This window comes from Hyposmocoma kahamanoa, unplaced genomic scaffold (genome assembly GCF_003589595.1).
Source record: "Hyposmocoma kahamanoa isolate Upper Pololo Valley unplaced genomic scaffold, ASM358959v1 211, whole genome shotgun sequence".
NCBI classification, from domain to species: domain Eukaryota; kingdom Metazoa; phylum Arthropoda; class Insecta; order Lepidoptera; family Cosmopterigidae; genus Hyposmocoma; species Hyposmocoma kahamanoa.
This window is the reverse complement of record NW_020653732.1, coordinates 3,054,898-3,078,393: the sequence shown is the minus strand read 5'-3', so window position 1 is coordinate 3,078,393 and position 23,496 is coordinate 3,054,898. Positions and strand designations below refer to the sequence as shown.

At 35.9% G+C, this 23,496-nt stretch overlaps 1 protein-coding gene across 1 annotated transcript in view; it reads left to right on the top strand.

Annotated features, from left to right (window-relative positions):
- LOC113227625 (probable nuclear hormone receptor HR3) overlaps positions 1-23,496 on the top strand; it is a 149,334-nt gene that overhangs the window by 559 nt on the left and 125,279 nt on the right. The window lies entirely within an intron of this gene.

The following is a 23,496-nucleotide window of genomic DNA, read 5'->3' as shown; positions in this document are numbered from 1 at the left end:
TTTTTACCCCTTGGTAATTATTAGAACTATGTGTTTTTTATTGGTTTCTTACAAATTACGCTAAAAAAAATTACGTTTTTGATTGTAGAATAAAGCCTTGATGTTTTATTTGTCCCTTTAAAAAACTTTATACATAAACCTTTAATATGTTAAGCATACGGTTCAAAGTAATAAGTATCATTGATAATTATCTACCTTGATAATTATCCATTTGTAAAACGAATTGGAACAGTAAAATTCTATCGCTATTAATGTCGTGACATGTGTCAAATGTCAATCTCAGTTTAGTAGTTTTTCATATATATTAAATAAAATAATAAATGGTTTTATCAAAGATTTTTCTTAATATTTATTTAGCTTTCTCATTGTTTATCATTTTTAGTCAAATATTAAAGAGATATAATTATGAATTATCATGGATAATTATCATAATAATAATTATCAGGGAAAAAAACTTGATAATTGAGAACCCTGATTAAAAGCGAATAAGCTGTGAAAGTATACAATGATTTTCTGATTATAAAGCCTAACAGCCTCCTTTGAAACGCAGCCTGACGTTTAGCATGATACCCTCGAAACCCATTGAGGGATTTCACAAATTCAACCATAGTAATACATTTCGAAATATCGCACCCTTAGTATAATAATGCAAAAAATAGTGTAATAATGCAAAAATTCAGCAAAATTACAGCTTTTCAGGAGAGCAGTTTATAGTTTTACGAAAGAAATTTGCCGTTAACTTTTTTATGCTTATATATGAGAATTATTAAGTTAATAATAATATAAATAAAAATAATTATACGAAATTAGTTTTATATAGTTCGTATTATTTTTATGCCTTTCTTGTCATAAAAATTTTGACGTTATGACGACCTCCGTAGTCGAGCGGCTCGCACACCGGTTGTCATGGTGTTACTCAGAGTTCCCGGTTTCGATCCCCGGCGGGGTCAATGTAGATATTGTCACAGATCTGGGTGTTTGTGGTACCGTCGTTATAACACAAGTGCTTTGGTTTGGGGTAGGAGCAATTTATGTGACGTTGACTTTTAATATTAGAAAAGTGATGATTTAAAAAAACAACGCCCACGGCCCAGTCAAATAACCAATATGCTGGCACCAAATATATTATGACTTAATTATATTCGATAGGAAAAAAGAAAAATCGTTGTATTTTGTTCAAAATATATTTAGTTAGCGTCTTTTGTTAATTTCTCGTTTACAAGACGCGTTACCAGTATAAAAAGATCTTGGTAAACTGAATTTTACTATGCCCACCAATGGCGACGTGTGCCAGTTTATATTGTAAATATATAAGCAAAGCTCTAGCCGAAGGAACGACCGTTATAATCGGAGACCGACATTTTTTTCCATCGAACCCCGTTGTAAAAGTAGTTGGGATTATTGTTGAAAATGTTTGCAGTATAGCTTTTAAAAGCAGATATTTCTTGGATATTAAATAAAACTAGATATAAACGTAACTTTGATTGCGTGCTTTTATCACGTTAAAGTAATAAAAATAATACGAAAGTTTTTTTTAAAGCCTTGAGCAAAGGCCTTCCTTCCTTCTCTCCACACCTCTCTGTTTTGCGCCACTGAGGTCCAGTCCTTTAGATGCGCTCGTCTCTCCATTGACGCTTTGGCCTGGCCCATGGTCGTTTTCTATCTTTGGGGATTCATTCTGTGGTGGCCTTTGCCCACCTCCTATTTATGCAAAAAAAAGTTATCGACGAATTTAGTTTCTTACTTTAAACCTCATTTCTGAAAAGTTGTGATTTTGCAGATGTGGCGTTATTACACCAAGGTTGCGAATTTAGGTTATATTTTAGGATCTTACAAAATAGCAATGCTAAGTTAGAAAATTATCTCAAAACCAGGCAAGATTAATTAGTGTTGCCAGCTCGAAGTCTAGATATGACTTTCTAAAAATTATAACAAATGACCGGAATCAAGCCTTCGCGTGAACAAAACCATAGACTAAAATGTATATTTTTATATATAAAAATAGAAAGTTAAAATCTTTTTCCGGTATATTTAATATACATAATTGTCTCTGGTTACGTAATATAGTTACGGTGGAAGAAAGTGGCCAATTAAAATTTGGTAACAAATTGTATTTTGTTTATGATCGTGATGTAACAAAACGTTATAAGATAATAATATTTATTTGTTTGTTTATTGCAAAAACCCACAACTCACATTATAAAAGGAAAACACAAACATTAGGTCCTGCTTTTTCTGCAAGAAATTTTGTTCCTTCAGACCTAAATATAGAAGATAATAACTAAAATAAGAGGTTTACATGCAGAACAAAACAAAAATTAAGTAACCCAAAAACAATATCAAAAACAATGAATTATTATAATCTATCAGCATCATCATTATTAATACGTCCCACTGCTGTGCACGGGTTTAGGCCAAACAGCCTGCGTGGCAGAAAGGTCACCATGCTGGAGAGCCAGTCAGAGACCACCGGGCAGGTACAAATATTTCTACGGCCTACATTTATCTCACGAGAGAGTTTGGGTGTAATTTGTGGTTGTCTACATGTGTGTGCGATAATTATTATGTATTCCGTTCCAAAGTTTGACCGCCTAAAGAGTGAAGGTATTGAAAGATGGAAAAGATAACTGGGATCTAACAATCTAATATTTTTGTATTATTGATATTTTTGGTTATTTTAGATGACGTATGATATTTTTTTTATGATACCAAATGACAGGACGACCAAGTCTTGCGCTTGATGGTAAGCGACACGCCGGTTAATACCAGTTGCAGTGGCTCTCAGAGCTTTAAATAGCAAAGATCTCAGGGACATTTCCACTGCGCCTGTCACCTTGAGACATACGTTGATAGGTATCATCAAAACCGAACTGCGGTAATGCTCTCAGCGGTAGAAATAGGTAAGGTGGCAGTACTTCCTTGGACTAACTCTTTCACAAGAAGCTCTTCTGCTTGTAAAAGGACAGACGGTGTCTCTATATTTTGATCTCTCTCTCTCTCTCTCTCTCTCTCTATATCTGCATAGATTATGTAATACGTAACTGTACAGACAGGCAAACGTATCAAGTACCCTCAGTGCTCATAACCAGTTTGCGTTCTGTTATTCCGATCCACTATATTACACAACGAAACGCACTTAAAAAGAAACCTGATTTATTTTCTTTTCTCGAAACTGGCTCTTGTGCGAAATGGCAACGCACATGTCCTTTATAAATGTAAAATTCGTAAATCGAACGTGAAAGTTCCTTTCGAATGTTTATTTAAAAATTTAAATTTGAAATTTTTCGCACTGCATTCTTTTTTCGCTTTTTAATTGAATATGTAAAGATAATATCGCACGTTAATCCAATACTGTCACTAAACGAAAGAGTCTACATTCGGGTAATGGCCATTAAAGTTTAAATTTGATTTTTTTTTAAGTGAATATAATGTTGTTAACATAAAATAATTAACTTTAGAAAGGTCTATAATTTGACGTCGTAATAGGCAGAGTATAGTATTTACCTAAGTTTCACGGAAGTAAGACACTTACAGTGGATAATACTATAAGTGGGTAATGGGCAAACGGTAACGATGCTGCTCTGCCACGCAGATGTCCAGGGTTCGATTCCTGGGCCGGGAGAAATATTTTCATGGCCTACATTTATTTCTCTCGTGAGTTTGGGTGTAATTTGTGACCATGACACCTGCGAGACAGGGTTTCCCTAGTGCGGGGTTATGAGTGTGTGTGCTTTATTTTTTTTATTTATTTTTGGGTAATACATCCCAACGGAATTATTGTAGAGCACCTTTGAAAGAATTCGTCCAGGGAACTACAGCAACCTTCCTATTTCTGCTGCCAAGCAGTAATGCGAACATTATTGCTAGTTTTGAAGGGTTATAGGTGCTTGTGAAGATACAGGCACATGGAACTTGTTAACTTACGTCTCCGGGAGACGGGCACAGCGACAATCTCGCTGAGATCTTTGCGATTTAAACCTCTGAGTGCCACTCCAACTGCTATGGACAGGCGTGACGTTTACCACTAGGCGTACGACTTGTTGTGGTTTGTGGTGGTGGTTTCATAAAAAAAACCCACTGAAACGACTGAAACCGTCACAAAAGCAAATTTTTATGGGTATAGCTACTCTTTTCGACAACAGAAACCAATACTGTCAAAGCAGAAATAGAACCTTTTTGAAAATTTGTTACATCGTGTAATAAAGCACTAAAAAAATCTAGTAGACAAACAATATTACTCTTTACATAACATAAACTTGTAATTTTCAAGTTTTTCAGTTACAAGTGATTGATTATTTAGAATTTTATGGCTGGCTTCACGAAATACAGGTTGCGAAAGAAAAAAAAATGAAATTTGAATTAAAATAACTTGTACGAATCGGTTTTTGTTGAATTACTAAAATTTGTTAACTGGTGTATGTAGAAGTCGCGTTCTTGGGTTTTTGTGGTTGTATACAATGTATACACATGTACACAATGAAATTGAAACTATTCTTCTGTAATAATTCATAGTTTTTAACCGACTTCAACAGTCGGTTTTTTTACTATTTGTGAAAACACAGGTTGTGTAAAATTTAATATGTAACTAAATAGTATCATTGTGTACATAAGGTAACTTAGGCATACAAACATATAAACAAATATCGCAAAAGAAGTGAGCATTTGACTTCCGTCTCACCTGATGGAAAGTGACGATGAGGTCGACGATCGCATTTATTGTATCCCACTATGACACAATTACTTTTAAAACATCTAATTCAATGATGAACGGACAAATAAATTTACAGTTAAAAATTAAAAACTTGCTTATTATGAAAAAAAAGCCATATCGAATAAAATGATAAAAAAACCCTAAATAATGCAAATAAACAGCTTTTTATTGACCGTGTGAAATACAGTACGTCGCAGTTGCAATCAGGCTTTCAGCAAATCGTCAAAATGTCCAGCCGGCTAAGGCCAAAGCTGATAACATCGATGTTCCATCTTTCGTACTCAGTGTTAAAGAACCAAAAGTGTCAAGCTTAAAATAATCGAAAAAAGCCAAATGTCAAAAACGTAACTAGCATAAATAATTAAATTTTTATTGAAATTATATTCAATTATTTTTTGTGAAATTACTCCACTAGTTTGTTATAATTATTAATACAAAGATCGAACACTCAGAAAAAATTCCTTCGATCCGGTCGGATTCGAACCGACGTCTTCTTGCATACCGTGCCAGACGCTATACCAACGAACCAACGGACCTCACGAATTTTTCTATGTGCTTGCGTCGTGACTTTGTATTTGGTTTTTCAACGACTTTTTAGTCGTAGCGCCATCTATGTTCCGTGGCTTAGTTGGTATAGCGTCTGACACGGTATGCAAGAAGACGTCGGTTCGAATCCGACCGGATCGAAGGAATTTTTTCTGAGTGTTCGATCTTTGTATTAATAATTATAACAAACTAGCATATATAAGTTATCGATTAATCCACAGCAGTTGCAGTGCCACTCAGAGCTTTAAATCGCAAAGCTGAGTGACACTGCTACTGCGCCTGTCATATTGAGACATAAGAGTCTATCAACCTCAAATTTCTTGTCACTGTGACTGGCTCACAGTGAAATTGAGTCAGTCACTTAGGAAATAAAAATATAGTAAAATTGAGAATATACACTGATTACTTTACGGTGTGAAAACACTTATCTGGAAATTATACAAGAAAACTGCTGAATTCAATAGGTATAACCATTGACTTACAATTATATGGACGTCGGGTCCGCGCTAAAAAGTGTCCGAACTTATAGGGCGTTAAAATCGTATACAGAGCGTCATTCACGCTTTAGTCTTCGTTTGTTCGACTGAGAGCGAAGCGAGCAAAATTAGACAGTACTGCGATGACATTACAATTTAAATTCAACGTTTTAGCTTTTTCATATTCCTTTACATGTCACTACGTTTAAATAGGTTGACTTGGGACATTTTTTTCGTGGTTTTTGTATTAGACCCGTCGTCCATTTATTTGTAAGTCAATGGGTATAACATACTCTATAAAGATAACTTAACTAAATAGAACACGTTATAGTATTTTCAAATGGCCTTATTTTCGTTCGTAAAAAAATACATTCTGAAATAAAGCCAGTATCCCTGTTGCTCGGCCCAAACAAAATGAGTCGTGTTAGTACGGGAAATATTTGAATGCGAGCTAAGGAAGTATATACTAATAAGTTGACAAATCTCATGTGCCTGTAATTTCACAAGCACACTTCAAAACCGGAACGCAATAATGCTAACATTACTACTGCTTGGCGGCAGAAATAGGTAAGGTGGCAGTACTTCCTTCGAACTCTTTCACAAGGAGCTCTACTGCTATTTAAGCATAAGAAAGTTACGGACTAATTACATTTGTAGAATCTTAAACCTCACTCCTGGCAAAATGTGTGTGAAAAATTACTTTATAAAGAACTCCACAGTCAGCTATAGTGACCATCCGAGAGACTTAAGAAGCATTTAACAAAATTCGTATTTCGTAGACTGACCGCAACCCGCATATTGCCATTTTGCAATATTTATTGAACATTTCACAATTAAATTTAGCAAGTACATGCGTAATAATAGACTAAACTGTCGAAAATGTAATAATGTATTGTTTTTTAGTTAAATAAGCTATATTTTGTGATTTGCAAACGTTTTGTGTTTAGGTACTATATTAGCTATTTCAAACAATACATCGTAAAATGTGAATATGGGATTTGTTATATGAAATTATGTTTAATATTGCACCCTTGGTTCAAAAAGATTACATGTACAAAATGATGAACGAAATTAGTCGATGACTTTTTTATGCTTAAAGAGGAATTGTAAAATTTCACATATATACATAATTTGTGATAAAAATACTTACGACGACATGTGGTTTTATTATATCATGGGCGCGACATACTGCTTTAACAACTTGTAGATATATGTTAAGTTGAAGTAAATTTGATTAAATAAAATCTTTATTCTTTAATCTTTATCTTTATTTATCTAGTATTGAACAGAAAAAGAAGCCCAGATTGATTTTTTTTACAATATTAAGTGACGGAACGAACAAGTCATGCGCCTAATGGTAAGCTACACGCCTGTCCATAACAACTGCAGACACATTGAGACATAAGTTGATAAGTCCCATGTGCCTGTAATTTCACCAGCACCCTTATCCTTCAAAACCGTAATGCAAAAATACCTGCTTGGCGGTAGAAATAGGTAATGTGGCAGTACTTTCCTGAACGAACTCTGTTTCAAGGAGCTCCACTGCTACTAGAATTCTTAAATAAACCAATGACATTAATTAGTTAAACAAAAGGAAACATCAAAAATCATCATGTTTATTGGTTAAAGTGAATCATTTTACGTTTTAACAAGTCATAAATCATAAACAATCATTATCGTGAATTGGATTTTAAATCGTGTGTGTTAAGATTATTAAAGTAAATAAAAATAGTTCATTTAATTAATATAACATTGTTGTAAAATATAATTTAATGCATTTTGAATAACTCAACTGCTTCTGAAAATTACGGATAGCGCCTCGCAACGACGCCATATTTAAAATCAAAAGACGATTGAAGTCATTCTTTTTTCAAATCAAACGTTATGGTTCATATAAACATGGTTATCATAATTCTTTCTTAGCGTTCCTCCAAATTATTAATTACGTATTTGATTAAGAAAGTGTACAAGGTCTACGTACAATTTAAAAGCACTTTTTTGTATCTCTTATGTCACCTAATTTTATTAAATCTCGCGTGAAGTACTAGGAGAGCAAGCGAGCGGAAGAGCAGCACAGCATAAGTTTGTTTATGAAAATAGTAGCTATACTCGGCATCCGTTGCAATGTCATTGAAACAAAAGGAAGTCAAGTATTGGAGACGTATTATAGCTGCAAAAACTGCCTCTTCTGCTGTGTTTACATAGATTTGCGGACGTGGGCACATCTCCTTTTCATATTCCCCATTTCCTATCAGAAATAATAATAACTCACATACTCATAGCCCCACACTAGGGAAACCCCATATCCCGGGTGCCAAGGACACACATATAGACAATCACTAATTACATCCAAACTCTGGAGAGAAATAAAATGTAGGCCATACAAATATTTCTCCCGGTGGCCCAGGAATCGAAACCGGGACCTCTGCGTAGTAGCACCATGGCAACCGCTCGGCCACGGAGGCATTTAATCAAGAGTGTCATTGTTTAAGTGTAAAAAAAGGTGTTAAACGCTTGTGTTTTCCACGAAAAGTACCAGGATAGCATAACAAGTGACAGCTAACGCGCGGAGAAAAAGTTGCTCGGCCAAGACCCATATAGCGCGAGCGATGTTCACTGACTCACGCGTCTTGATACTTTGATTCTATCTTATGAACAATACGTGAAGGTCCACGTATAGTAAAACCTGTATGTAATAGTTAATTACTACATACGAAATATATACATTTTATACAACAAAATTATATAATTGTTACTTTAGCTAGAGATCAGATACACTTACATGGAGTGGTTAACACCTCCCTCTGGCATTCTGGAATTATGTATGTTTTTAGTGGTAGACAATTTAGAAAAATCAAAAACGAATAGTTAAACATTATGCGCTTAAACAAATTTGTATGGACATAATACTAAAGAAAAAAAAACCGGAATGTGAACTTGCGACCCCGGGCTTGGCAGGCAGACTCTGGTCCACTAGACTCACTAGCTGCTTTTTATTCTATAATGTTTATATTTTGAAACCGTATCGATATACTAATTGTTCTAAGTATTGTCACAACACAAGGTAAGGGGAAAATCTAATGCATACATCTCTTCAGTTACCTTGCCGACTATACTATGAGGAAAATATAGTACATTAACCTTGCAACCTTCTAGTCCGTAGTCTATTCTCTAATGATTCGAAAAACATTGAGAGGTCATAAACGAAAATTATTTCTCCATGTACATTGTAGATTGTCACAAAAGTACTCGACCAAATTTTTGTAATTTGCCTTACATATTTCTGCCGTCAAGTGGTAATGTGAGTATGACTGCGTTCCGGTTTAGAATGGTAACGATGCTGGTGAAATTATAGGCACATGGGTTTGTAAACTTATGTGTCAGGGTGATGGGTGCAGTGGCAAAGCCCCTCAGACATTTGTGATTTTTTTTTTGTGGTATGTAATTTTATATAATATTGCACATCTTAACTACCTAGTAATATAATTATAAGTTCACAGATAGGCATAGTAATAGTAGATGATTACACGCCGGGCCTAGCTCTTTTAATAAGAAATCTAGTAGCAGTTGAAATCCTTCTTAGAACGCACAAGAATATAGGCTTTAATGCAGTTTTTCTTCTGAAAAGAAGAAAACGCAATGTTAAGTACCGGATTGGAAGAGCGGTGGCTTCTGATACAAGTATTTTCATACTTAAAAGAAGTTCACCAGCAATGATAATATGTAACTTAGATTAAGTTAAATCAATAACATTTTTATTTATATTTTTTTTATTTATATCCTTGTGAAAGAGTTCATCTACAGAAGTACCTTACCTTCTATATTTACTGCATTCCCATTATGAATTATGTTAGTGAAATTGCAGACCCATGAGCTGAAAAATAAGTTGTGGCTCGTATGTGAAGTCGAGCGCAATATCATGGTGAATGGCACAAACTATCACCTAACAGTTATTCTCTGGATAATGATGATTATGATGAATTTTCTATTTACTCTACATCACTACATTTAGTAGCAGTAGAGCTCCTTGTGAAAGAGTTCGTCCAGGGAAGTACTGCAACCTTACCTATTTCTGCCGCCAAGCAGTAATATCAGCATTACTGTGTTCCGGTTTTGAAGGTAAGTGACATTGCAGGCACACGAAACTTATCAACTTATGTCACAGGGTGACGGGCGAAGTGGTAGTGCCCCTTAGATATTTGCGATTTAAAACTCTGAGTGGCACTGCAACTGTTAAGGACTGGTGTGTAGCTTACCATCAGGTACAACACATGTTCGTCCGTCACTTGATATTATAAAAAAATGGCATTTTTTTTACTGTCGCTATGTTGCTTAATATTTAAGCGTTTTTTTTTCTACCCCAACTTCGAAGCTCTTTTTGTTAAAGTATCAAACAATCCCAATCGAAGTATACGCACCTATGGTACGCATGCGTGCAACATGCACTCAGGTACATAGGCATAGACATAGGCTGATATGATAATACTGGCCTAGGTGGACTGAAGCCTCGTTTAGATGAACAATTTTGTTAACTAATTAGTTTAGTTGATAGACTATAGTTTTGTTTTAATTTAATAATAGCATGACACTGGAATATCTACTCGCAAGTCTGTTTGTCTGAAATTTACGTACGCTTCAAATCAACGAAACAAATTGTTGCTTTTTGAAATAGGATTGGACGATGATATGAGCAATTAAAAATACAAAATATTTACTTGTTGCATATATCCATATATGGCCCATCATACCCATTATAATTTCCAAAAATATCCGTATATATCGTTATTTTCACAACACAATCTAAAATATATTTTTTTGTTACATATTAAGCATTATTTTCCATATAAATACAGGATTTATAGTACATCTCCTGATTTCAATCTCATTTCATAAAAGTTAACAACAATCCGTAACTTCTAAGCACTGCGTTTTGGCATTTATCTTCCACTTGTAAGCCATCGATTAGTTAAAGCTAATTACTGTACAAGTACAAACGCAGCACAACGCATACCCTATTAGTACATGCACTCACGCGCGTTGTCATGCGTGCTGTGACGTCATGACATTACAGGTGGGAGGTAAAGGAGTGGGGGCGTTAATAACGTGATTAGAACTAATTCAAAGGTATTTGACCGTACAATGGAGGTTATAAATATCTTACATCTAATTCAGAGAGATAGTATAGTTAGAGTTCTAGAAATAATCATCATGAATCCAAGTAATCAATATCAACTTTGAGATAGAATAACAATTTTGAGGAGTCAATTAATAGCAGTAGAGCTCCTTGTGAAAGAGTTCGTCCAGGGAAGTACTGCCACCTTACCTCTTTCTGCCGCCAAGCAGTAATGTGAGTTCGCCCCATCACTTCGAATCATAAATAAAATTGCTTTATTAATCGACTAATTGAAAAAAATTGCTTTACAGGCATTGACTTACAATTATATGGACGTCGGGTCCGCGCTAAAAAATGTCCGAACTTATAGGGCGTTAAAATCGTATACAGAGCGTCATTCACGCTTTAGTCTTCGTTTGTTTCTTCTGACAGCGAAGCAAGCAAAATTAGACAGTACTGCGATGACATTACAATTTAAATTCAACGTTTTAGCTTTTCACTACGTTTAAATAGGTTGACTTGGGACATTTGTTTCGTGGTTTTTGTATTAGACCCGTCGTCCATTTATTTGTAAGTCAATGTTTACAGGGCCCTATTTCCGAAGCACAAACTTCGTAATTACAGCCGTTTTCTCACTATAGACGATCAACAGTCTTGGATTTCGAACGGGGCTACAACTAAGAATGTGTGATAATTCGAACGGTCCTGTCTTTTCGTTGACAAACTTCGAGAGTAGTTCCGAGGTCAGCCATAGTGAGAATACGGCCTTAATTACGGATTTCGTGCTTCGAGAGTAGGGCCCCAGGTTTGAGTGACTTAGTTTGTACCCTAGAGTTACATTCTGTAATGTAATATTGGCAGCAGAGATTTTTGTAAAAGAGTACGTCCAGGGAAGTACTGCGTCTTTACCTATGTCACTACTGCGTTCCGGTTTGGAAGGATAAGGGTGCTGGTGAAATTACAGACACTTGGGACTTGTCAACTTATGTTTCAGGGTGACAGGCGCAGTGGGAGTGTCCCTCAGGTCTTTATGGGACTTGGCAACTTATGTTTCAGGGTGACAGGCGCAGTGGGAGTGTCCCTCAGGTCTTTAAGATTTAAAGCTCTGAGTAGCACTGCAACTGTGGACAGGCGTGTCGCTTACCATCAGGCGCACGACTTGTTCATCCCGTCACGTGATGTTATAATAATCTCAGTACATAGTTCTAAAAAAACTGATCTCAAAAGTTCGTGGCATTACGTCCATTTGACAAGTTTTATTGAAATCGGTTACCGGAAAGATAGCGAAACTGGATTCATCCCCTAGTTTACGACCCTTACGAAATGGGACCACTGCTGAAGTATCCTCTTTCCAAAAAAAAAAAAAGTCATTAAAATCCGTTCACAGATGTGGAGTTATCGCGTAACATACATACAGACAAACAAAAACGTAGTCGAATGGAGAACCTCCTTCTTTTTTTGAAGCCGGTTAAAAAGTGAAATAAAATAATTCAGTATTTATAGAACAGGGAATTCTCAGATCTGTTCCTCTACCACGAGTTTGCAGTGACAGTATCGATAGCGACCGCGTAAAATGTTTGTATATAAAAAGTACTACTTGTGACATCTAGGTGCGCTGATTAATTTGCCATACAAAATTGTGAAGTACTTAACGCAGTCGCTTGCGACAACTGTCACAGTCAAATCGTGGTAAAGGCAATGGTAATTGGTGTGATTGTCTATTTACATCGCGTATATAACCAGAAATAGAGACGAAATAAGGGCCACCCATCCCTGGTAAGTCATCAGGCAAATGGGCCTTATATCAGTTTTAAATATCAACTGAAATAGTACAGCGCCAACAACTGATATGTGTATACGTCTCTGTATATTCCAAAAATATTCTGTATTTATTGTAATAAAGGCTGTTTCATTCGCTAGTGTTTCAAAAACAGCAAAACATCTAGTTAAAAAACAAACGGAATCACATTTCATCTGTAATTAAATATGTGATTTTCATCCATTATTGCAAGGCTCAAGTTAAACTGGTCGATTTGAAGTGAAACAATTGACGACACCCGTCAATTGTTTCGAATTCGGGCTCACCAATCTGAGTGCAGTTGTCATCGTAATGATTTGGCGAAATAGTTTTCATACCAATTAAATGACATTTCGTCTCTATTTCTGGTTATATACTGTATGTCTATTTATGATACAAGCATTAGGGTCGCCTTATAAATTTTCGTTAAACTGCTTAAAATTGTTTGTATTTGTTTTTATAAATTATAACAAACTAGTGGACTGCGGTGTCAAGCCACTGCGAAGTCACTTCCAGTGTTTTGATTTAACAGCGCTCGTATGATTTCTCTAGGTCTCATCGATACCCTTACATTTCAACTTTGGGGGTATTAGTGGTTTTGAGATATTAAAAACTAAAATACAATGTAAGTTTTAAAATATAGAAATTATTTTGACATGACATCGTAAGCATCAATACAGTTTTTTGGTTTGACAATTACGCATGCGAAATGTAGTATAGTGTTGCGGGGCGCCTGATTAGCGAAAACTCTCAGATTGCGAAAATGTCTCTACTAACATTTGTCGCCGCTCAAATTTTAAGAATAATAAACGATGTTCTATCGCGTCAAACCAAAATTAGTTAAATAAAGTGTTTTGTAATTTCATAACAAGAAGAATCTTTCGGCTGTTAACGAGGTAAAGAAATTTCTTAGTGTATTAATAGAAATAACTTACTTTCCAAAGTAAAATTATAATGGCTTGATAGATTTCTTTAATATCTAATGTACAACGTAAGTTAAATATCTTTTTATGTTATTAACCTCAAAAATTACAAAAAAATGTTTTGATTTGACACGGTAGTGGAGTAAATTTACAGAAAATGTAGTATTAAAACATAGTTAGATATTCAATGAACTTAATATTACGCTTAAAAATTTTTAACGGAATCCTAAAAAAAATATTTCGTCGTGTAGTTAAGGACATAACTACTTAAGTGAGGTTGTTTAACTTAAGGTGATAGTTAGGTATTTCCCACGGCTGCCTAGTTAAGTTATTCAAGGTCTTATAAGGAATACTTACTACCATCAAAGCATTGTAAGTAAATAACAGAATAAAATTCTGTAGCTCGCGGTTACCAAAAGAGTGGGCGACCTGTGTGACCTAGCACTAACAACGCGCTACCTAAGGGTACTATATGAGTACTTATACATAATATTATGATGATTTAGTACTATGGTATTAAATTATTTTTTGGTGAAATTACTCCCCTAGTTTGTTATAATTAATAATACAAAGACCGAACACAAAGAAAAATTCCTCCATAAAATTGAATTTTAAAACAGGACGTAAATATTTTAAAACAATCGTTAAAACCTAAAACATGCTCTACTGAAACAATTTTCGAAATGCCTCTTACGCTCTTTATCTTGATATTGAACCCACCAAGTGTCAAATACTGATTTTTCCAAAGTAATTCGATATTTTCACGATTTCCATCGACTTTTCTGACCTTCAAGTGACCCGGTTCCGCGTATCACAGATAAAAAAACACAGTCGCCTTGGAGGGATGTTGCAAAACAGTTAAAAAGCGGGGTGGCATTGTGTCGACACCGTTAAGGTCAAATTTCACCTTTGTAAATGACAAATACATAATTGTCTTCGATATTGGTTAATAGTTCGGTATAATAGGTAACTCAACAATGGGTAACTTGATTTGGTTATATTACAGTATAGTTGACTAAACGCAAGATATAATAAAGCATTAAATATTTTAAGAAATCTAACTTGATTATACTTTTTTAACTATTTTATATAATATTTTGGACTTGAATAAAGAATGATGACAGACATAACATTAATACGTGGAATATAAACAAACTAGCTGTCTTCACAAGGTAATGTACACGCTTCTATAATAAGATTTCCGATTTCCGAAAAATTTACCATTCTAGAGTTTCAAGACTATAGTGGAACAAAAACTTTATACTATAGATTTATTATACAGCTTTTTTTATACGAGACGAACGAGTCTTGTGCCTGATGGTAAGCGACACGCCTGTCCATAACAGTTGCAGTGCCACTTAGATCTTTAAATAGCAAAGATCTGAGGGGCACTGCCACTGCACCCGTCTATCTGAGACATAAGTTGACAAATCCCATGGGCCTGTAAAGTCACTAACACCCTTACCTTTCAAAACCGGAACGCAGTAATGCTAACATTACTGCTTGGCGTCAGAAATAGGTAACGTTACATGGAGCTCTACAGCTATTAAAGTACGTACACCTCATTGTACTTAAATGACAAAAATCCGTGGCAAGAAACCGTTTAGCTCTGGCCGATTTTCTGAAATGAATATTGTAAATAATAAATGTATACAAACGCTTATTTATTTATATAATTGTACTGTCAAAAAGACATGTTCTACTAGTGTTTTTTTATGATATCAAGTGACGGCATGAACAAGTCCTGCTCATGGTGGTAAGCGACATGTATGTCCGTAACAGTTGCAGTGCAACTCAGAGCTTTAAATCGCAAAGATTTGATAGACACTGCTACTGCCCCAGTTATCCTGAGATATAAAGTTGACAAGTCCCCTTCAAAACTGAAATGTAGTAATCGCTCACGTTACTGATTGGCGGCAGAAACAAGTAAGGTGGACTTATATAGATTTTAAGACTTTCGTGGTTATTCACTAAATGATTATCACTAATATCAGGTTTCTTACTACGGTTTGACTTCTTTTTATTTTCCCAATATTTCGGAACGAGTGCACGCTCCATGGTCACGGGTTGACAGTCAACCATAAAAAGAAGAATAAAAAGAAGTCACACCGTGGTAAGAAACCTGATATTAGTGATAATCATTTAAGGTGGACTTACTTGGAATTCCTTCGCCCGAGCTCTACTGCTGCTAAAACTAAGCTACTAGTTCATTCTTTATGGGTTAATATAGGCGAAGTAGTAAACTGTGAAACGTAATATTGAGTTAGTAATAAAATAGAAAGTGAACAATGGCAATCATCTAAATGTAAATCAAAGTCTGTATTTAGGTTCTCAAATAGTTATCTTAGGATGCCTAGGTTAAGCATAACTTTGGCCTTATCATGTGTTATCAAACGTTTTATGATAATTTACGTTTACATGTTGTCGTCAGTTTGTTAGATAGGAGAAATTTAATGCATAATGGAGTTTTCGCGAATGCACACATTCTTCTTCAAGTGCCTCCCCATTATTGAAGGTCGGCATTCCGTTTTCTATAATCTTTCTTTTTTTCAGAGCTAGCCTGAACATTCATAATATTAATCATTGCATCACATGGGTTATGTATTAACTTCTTAAATTAATATAACCAGCAGCCATGTAACTTGCAGGGCTCCGCAATTTATCTTACTTATACAAAAATTATAAAATGTACATTCAATTTAAAATAATTGACACGGTACTTATGTTATTTACTTAAATCTATAAAAATAGAACTGTACATTATATAAATTTGTTTTAAATTAAAATCATTAAAGAAAATAATAGCATTAACAATAAATTTGAGTCATAATAATAAATTTAGGAGAAAAATAACAATTGAAGAAACGTAATTAATATTTGGCATATAATTGTCTCAAAGGTTTCTAGCGTTTATAATAATATTCATAATATGTCTTTGCTCTCGGAAAACTCTTGCAACGTGTAAAAACATTTTAATACCAAGTTAGTTACTTTGTCCATCATTATAATGTGCAATAGATGATATCTGTTATGTCGCAGCACATGACCCAAATAGGGACCCTTCCGCTGCTTGGCAGTGCGTACCAACTCCACAAACTCCAACTGACGCGAAGTATTCTACGATAGCACCACATTTCCAACGCTTCAAGTTTCTTCTTGGGGTCTTCTTTTATGGTCCGTGATTCGCATCCATAAAGAACGACTGGCCAGATGTAGCACTGCAAGAGCCTAGCGCGGAATTTAATAGATAGTTGCCGGCTGCTTAAAATTTTCCTCATTGTTGCAGAGGATGCCCGGGCAACTTCTAGACGATGCACGCATAGGACAGTTTTATAAGGGTTTCGAAGTATGCTAAAGTTGCCATTGTTTGTCAAGTTTACATGTTTTAGGAATAATTACACTAAATTCAATACTTGCGATGGGTTTTCTTTGCTCCAAAAAGATGGGGTGAGAGGTATACAATACATCCTATTTCAAAAGATAATAATAAATATATCTCGTGTTTTTCTTAAGATGTCACAACAATCAAATTAGTTTTTTCCGCCAATTGGATTTGGAGTATCGCAGCGCCATCTATTTAAAATCAAAGTCGAAGATCATTTATTCCATAGGTAAAATAAATTTATACTTAAAAACGTCACATTTAAGCTACTGCTCGTTCACTACGATGACCTCCCTCAGAAGAACGAGCAAGAAACTCTAGGGATTGCATTTAAATGCTATGGAATACATTTTGAATCAAATTTGTGTGGATTCTGGAGCCGTGTCGTCTTTCCATACATCTTTATCTAACACGTAGCCTTCAATTTTGTAATATATATGACTTTTCAATCAAAACATTTTTAATGTAGTTTTTAAACTTAGAAATGATAATTAGATACAAATATGGTTTGAATATCTGCCGCTTTACCCCACACGACAATCCCGTAGGACATTATACTATGGAAGTAACTAAAGTAAACTAGTCTAGCAGTACTAACATCGGTAAGCTCACGTATTCTGCGGACTGCATATGCAACGGAGCTTAATCTGCTTAAAATAGTTTGAACTAATTTGTTTGTCTGTTTTTTCGACTGAGAGACGAAACTTTTTAGATTATCAGTTAAGGCGTCAAGTCCTTCTTCCCCCGTTGTTTCTATTACCCCACTTGACTATATTTAAAGAAAAATTGTGGAGTGGTGTGGCGCAATCTTCTTTTTTATAAAAAAATAGGTTCTCATGCGATGTCCATCTCGCCTTGTAAAGATCCAAGTTATGGCATTCGGGGAATAAGTCCGCAGGCAGGGAATTTCACTCCCTAGCCGCTTGCCATCCACATAAAAATTAAATAAAAATGAAATTTGTAAGCGAAACGTTTCGTGCGAATCCTGGGAATCTCCACAACATAGAGGTGGAACCCCAGGCAAGTCTAGATCCCCCTAATCTGTACTAGTAAAGTATATGTACTGCCTCATCAAGTACTATGCTATATCCTCCCTAATGCTTATAGCAAAGGAATGCGCTGCCGGCATCTGTATTTGCCGAAAGCTATAATTTTGGGCATTCAAGGCTAGAGTGAATAGGCATTTACTAGACGAGCGCGTAACGTCGTCGGCCACATCGTTGTTTTATATCACGCGAGATTGTGGATAAGCGTTAGGTTTTTTTTATAATATCAAGCGACGGGACGAACTAGTTGTGTGGTGGTCAGCAACACGCCTTTCCATGACAGCTGCAGTGCCACTACGAGCTTCAAATCGCAAAGATCTGAAGGGCACTGCCACCGGGCCAGTCACCCTGAGACATAAGTTGACAAGTCCCACGTGGCTGTAATGCTTACATTACTGCTTGGTGGCAGAAATAGTTAAGGTGGCAGTACTTCCCTGGACGAACTCTTTCACAAAGCTCTACTAATGAAATTTTTGATCATGGCAACAGCGAAACAAAGTTCCCCTTGTACGGGACTGTGTGCGTTATTTATTTATTATTTAAAATGTAAATCTTTGTGTATGCATTTTATGGGGTTACTCTGCTTTATCGCCTTAATTATGGCAATATCAAATTGTTTATTTATTCAGAATATTATTCCACATAAAAAACACTACATATTAAATAAATACTGAACATGCAATAAGAGAGTAAAGAATAGTAGAGCTTCTTGTGAAAGAGTCCATCCAAGGTAGTACTGCCACCTTACCTATTTCTGTCGCCAAGCAGTAATGCGAGCATTACTGTGTTCAGGTTTGGAAGGATAAGGGTGCTGGTAAAGTTATAGGCACATGGGACTTGTCAACTTATATCTCAGGGTGACAGGGGCAGTGGGAGCGCCCATCAGATCTTTGCAATTTAAAGCTCTGAGTGGCACTGCGGCCGTTATGGACAGGCGTGTAGCTTACCATTAGATAGAGATTTACACCATAAAATCGATAAATCGATTCGGCTACCGTGTATCACGCGTCAATACGAATGTTTACACCACATACGCGCGTCGTTTTCTTTTGTTTTGAGCATAGCATGGTGTTTATTGGAGTAATTATTCGAATTTCGTTTCGTTGCTCTTGATATTATGCTTTGTTGACTTTTTCTTCGGTATTTGTTGATTTTTTAAATTTTATAGTGTATTCTGGTTTTGTTTATTATTTGTAACTAAATCGATTCTTTCTTAATTACAAATTATCTCGATACGTCATTACAGCTCTAGAAATTGCAAATCTCAAATGTCGCTGTAACCACGCTATGTGAAATGAGCTATAACAATGTATTTGTTAACTTCAACTCTTGTATTTCACAAACTCACTCGTTTTACTTTACATAGTTTACGAGTTGCCGTAATGAAAGTTTTGTTTGTGCCGTTTATTCTTTCCATTAAAAAAGAATCTAATTCTGTTTACTTTTAGAGCAAGGAACGCTAGCTATCAAAAATATTATGTCTCTACCGAGCACATCGCCGCCGGTACTGCGCGCGCGCAGATACCAGCGTCCTTGCGGTGCTATTCAACTTGTGACACACTTTTGGCTTGGCCTGACGCCGCTTGCGCCGACCACGCGAGTTTACACGCTACTACTAAGCTTTTAACGCATATTTTAGGTTGCAGTGATGAGATAGTTTTAATTGAGCGTCCTGTTGCGAAATTCGAAATTTTTCGAATTTAGATTTCGGTTGATGCGCTTTTGTTTTTCGTTTCTTGAAAGGGGAAGACAAAAATAGTCATGCGTATGCCTCATGGTAGCCTAGTAGGGATCCTAATCGGCTCGCTGGCATCCGGTTCTGCGTTCGATTGCCGAAACGGAACGTAAGAATGTTTCCGATTAAAATAGTAGTGTAGGTACGACACATATGCACTTTGAGCTTTGGACGATTCTTATCATTGACTATATAAAGCTAAATTTAAATCTAAAGTGTAAACCTGGGCGTGCTGTTGATTGTACAGAAACTGTCACTTTTTGACGTTTAAAATTCGAATGCTTTGTAAATGTAATGTTTAATTTTCAATAACACGTTTTGATAATATATATAGAGATATCGGGTCTACTGTACGGATTCGTTGTTTACATTGTCATTGTTTTCAAGGAAATCATATCGGAGAAGGTCATATAACTGAAGACGCTTGATATCTGTTTTTATGATACCAAAATATGACAGGACGAACAAATCATGGGCCAGGTGGTAAGCGACACGCCTGTGATAACAGTTGCAGTGTCACTCAGAGCTTTAAATCACAACGATCTGTGACATAAGTTGACGAATCCCATGTGCATGTAATTTCACCAGCACCCTTACTTACCCTTCTAAATTTAACTGCCTCTGTGGCCGAACGGTTACCATGCCGGACTGCCACGCAGAGGTCCCAGGTTCGATTCCCGGGCCGGGAGAAATATTTGTATGACCTACATTTATTTCTCTCGTGAGTTTGGGTGTAATTTGTGGTTGTCTATGTGTGTCCATGGCACCCGCGACACAGGGTTTCCCTAGTGCGGGGCTATGTTGAGTGTGTGCGTTATTATTATATTATTATTATTATATTATAAATCGGAACGCTGTAATGCTCACATTACTGCTTGGTGGCAGAAATAGTTAACAGAGCTCTACTGCTACGAAATCTCGGACTAGCCTTTCTGATATCTTCTTAAAGAAACCAGTATACGAGCACATCAGTGGTACGTTAAAATGTCCGTGGCAATGTGTAAAGATGATGTTATTTAGATCAGTTAAGTCAACACAAAGAACGGGCGCTGAATGGACATGGTTGGTGATCACTTACAAGAGCTTAACTTTTAAATAACAAGACCAGACCAGACCCTTTTTGGAGAGATCGAGTGATCTGGTCTCCAAAAGGGGTCTGGTGTCTCTATACTTTGGGCATCAGAGCTTAGTTAAAAAAATTCGTTTCATAAATTGTGTAAGCGTCACGGGTCAAACACCCATATCGTCATTGCAAATTTAAAACCTCTTATGTGTCATTTTGGTCGACAAGAAGTTTTGTAAATATTTGGAAAGCGTATTCAAAGATACAGAAACGTTGTTGCTATACATTTAAATATCATTATTCATCCAAATAACAAAATAGAACAAAAATACTCTAAAAACACTAGGAAAATTTTACAGAAAACTCTCTTTCATTTTTCTATGATAGTTACTTTTAACACATAGGAGATATTAAATTTGCAACGACGATATAGTGCTAACCAGTGGGTTTAAAAAGCGATAGTGACCAGAGACAAACAATGAGCTACAAATTGCACTCTTGGCGTTATAACGCCACATCTGCGAAATAACAACTTTTCCGTACAGCCCATGAAACACGGTGAACGTAAATAACATGACTACGTGCAGGCTAACTTGACTACAATGCCCCATATAGAACCCTCGGGTCTTTTTTCTTCTCATTACAGCCGTGGTCGTTTAGCTTGCATACGATCATATTATTTACATGCAAGAGTGATGAAGAGAATTCTACGAACTAATTTTCTTTAATTTATTTGTTATAAAGTAAAACAAAACCTTATAACTAATTTTACAAGCAATTTTCATTTAACAAATTTCGTAATATACAATTTATTTATCGTCGATGATAGTGCAGTTACGCTAACTGGCATTGGATTATGAATTTCATTTCGGTAATTTAGTGGCCAAATCAAATTCGCGTAAATATCGTGGCAACCAAATTAGCGTGATTTACGGGAATCTATTGTTATCAATCCGTAAACAACATAAATTAATGCTTACTGTACAAAAAATTAAGTCAGAGCCATTGAAATAACAAAAGAATGACGTGAAACGTCTCTCTCCTGTAAAAGTTGGTTTAGGCAGGTCTTTTACCAATACCACATACGGAGATTTACACTATCCCCGACTTTTTTTATAATATCAAGTGACGGGAAGAACAAGTCGTGCGCCTGATGGTGAGCTACATGCCTGTCCATAACAGTTACAGTGCCACTTTAAATCGCAAAGATCTGAGGGGCACTACCACTGCGCCCGTCACCCTGAGACATAAAGTCCCAGGTGACAAGTCCCGTGTGCCTGTAATTTCACCAGCTTTCAAAACCGGAACACAGTAATGCTGACATTACTGCTTGGTGGCAGAAATGGGTAAGTGGCAGTACTACTTTCGACGAATTCTTTCGTAAGGAGCTCTACTGCTATTTACTATATGTAATATATATTATTTACGTTGTATATTGTTTATTGCGTTGTATTACGAACGAAATCATCGGTAACTTTTTGTGCTTAAACGGGGGAATTAAAAAAAGCACGTATGATCAAGTGTCTCTTTATTATACCAAGGGTACAAAGAGTATTTGCGTAAAGCAATGTTGGGGATTATGCATCATTTTCAAGAATAGTTCTTACACGCTTGTCATATAATTTATTAGGTCGAGTTTATTTACTCAAGAAATATCTACTTACGTTGACGACTGTATTTAGTAGGTACTAAATCCATTGCACCGGTGGTAGCTTAGTGGGAAAGCTATTGCCTGTTAATAGAAAGGTCGAAGGTTCGGATCTCGGTCACAGCATTTCTTTTAGTAAAATGATAAGTGCGCATTTCTGCTCTACTTGTCATGAGTATTGCATTCAGGAACTTTTGAGATGCACCTGAAGATCTCTTTTCTTTGAAAAATGACAATGAAAACTGATTTTGATTAATAACAAAACTGAAAGTAAATAAAAAACGACTGGGAAAGCTGAAACTTTTCATGTAACAAATTAAATTTGTGATATTTTTCTTAAAACAAATACTTTAAATCAGTCTCCTGTAATATTTTACAAATGCACGTTACTCGTTTTGCTTTTCCAGCGTCGATACTTTGTTTGGTGTTTTTCTTCATAGAGACTCATGACCAGTAGTGCAACGGATCAACATATACTCCGCTAAATAAGCCCCTCGTAACTGTCCCTTTGAGTTTTCCGAATAACGTAATACGTGTAAAGTGTGATATGCTGTAAGTGCGCTGTGTACGAGCAACGAGCAAACAAAAACTTGCGCTTGCGCAATGTAGGGCTCGCGGCCATAACATCTACCGATAGCAACGCAACTTGGTTTATATCATGTGTTGGACTAGCTGCCACCCGCTGCTTCGTTCACGGTACAACTCGACCGCTTGTAGGTGCAGTAAATGCAGAATAAAATCATTCGTTACTAACTATGCAACGTATCTGTGAGAACTGATGATGTAATTTTTGCGTTACCAACAAACATACATACAGATACAATGAAACTATTTTTCCCGATTTAAATCGCGTATATTTGTTTTTTCAAACAAACCAACGTTTCAGACCCTTTACAGGTCCCATGGTTACGGTTGAGTCAACTCGATATACATATAGATATTTATTCTAAAAAACGTTTACTAAACAGTTAACTAAAAGCTGCTGTTAATATACTTTGATATAAATGATAATGGAAAATCTAAGGCTATCACCTAACTGATATCGCTTTTGCTAT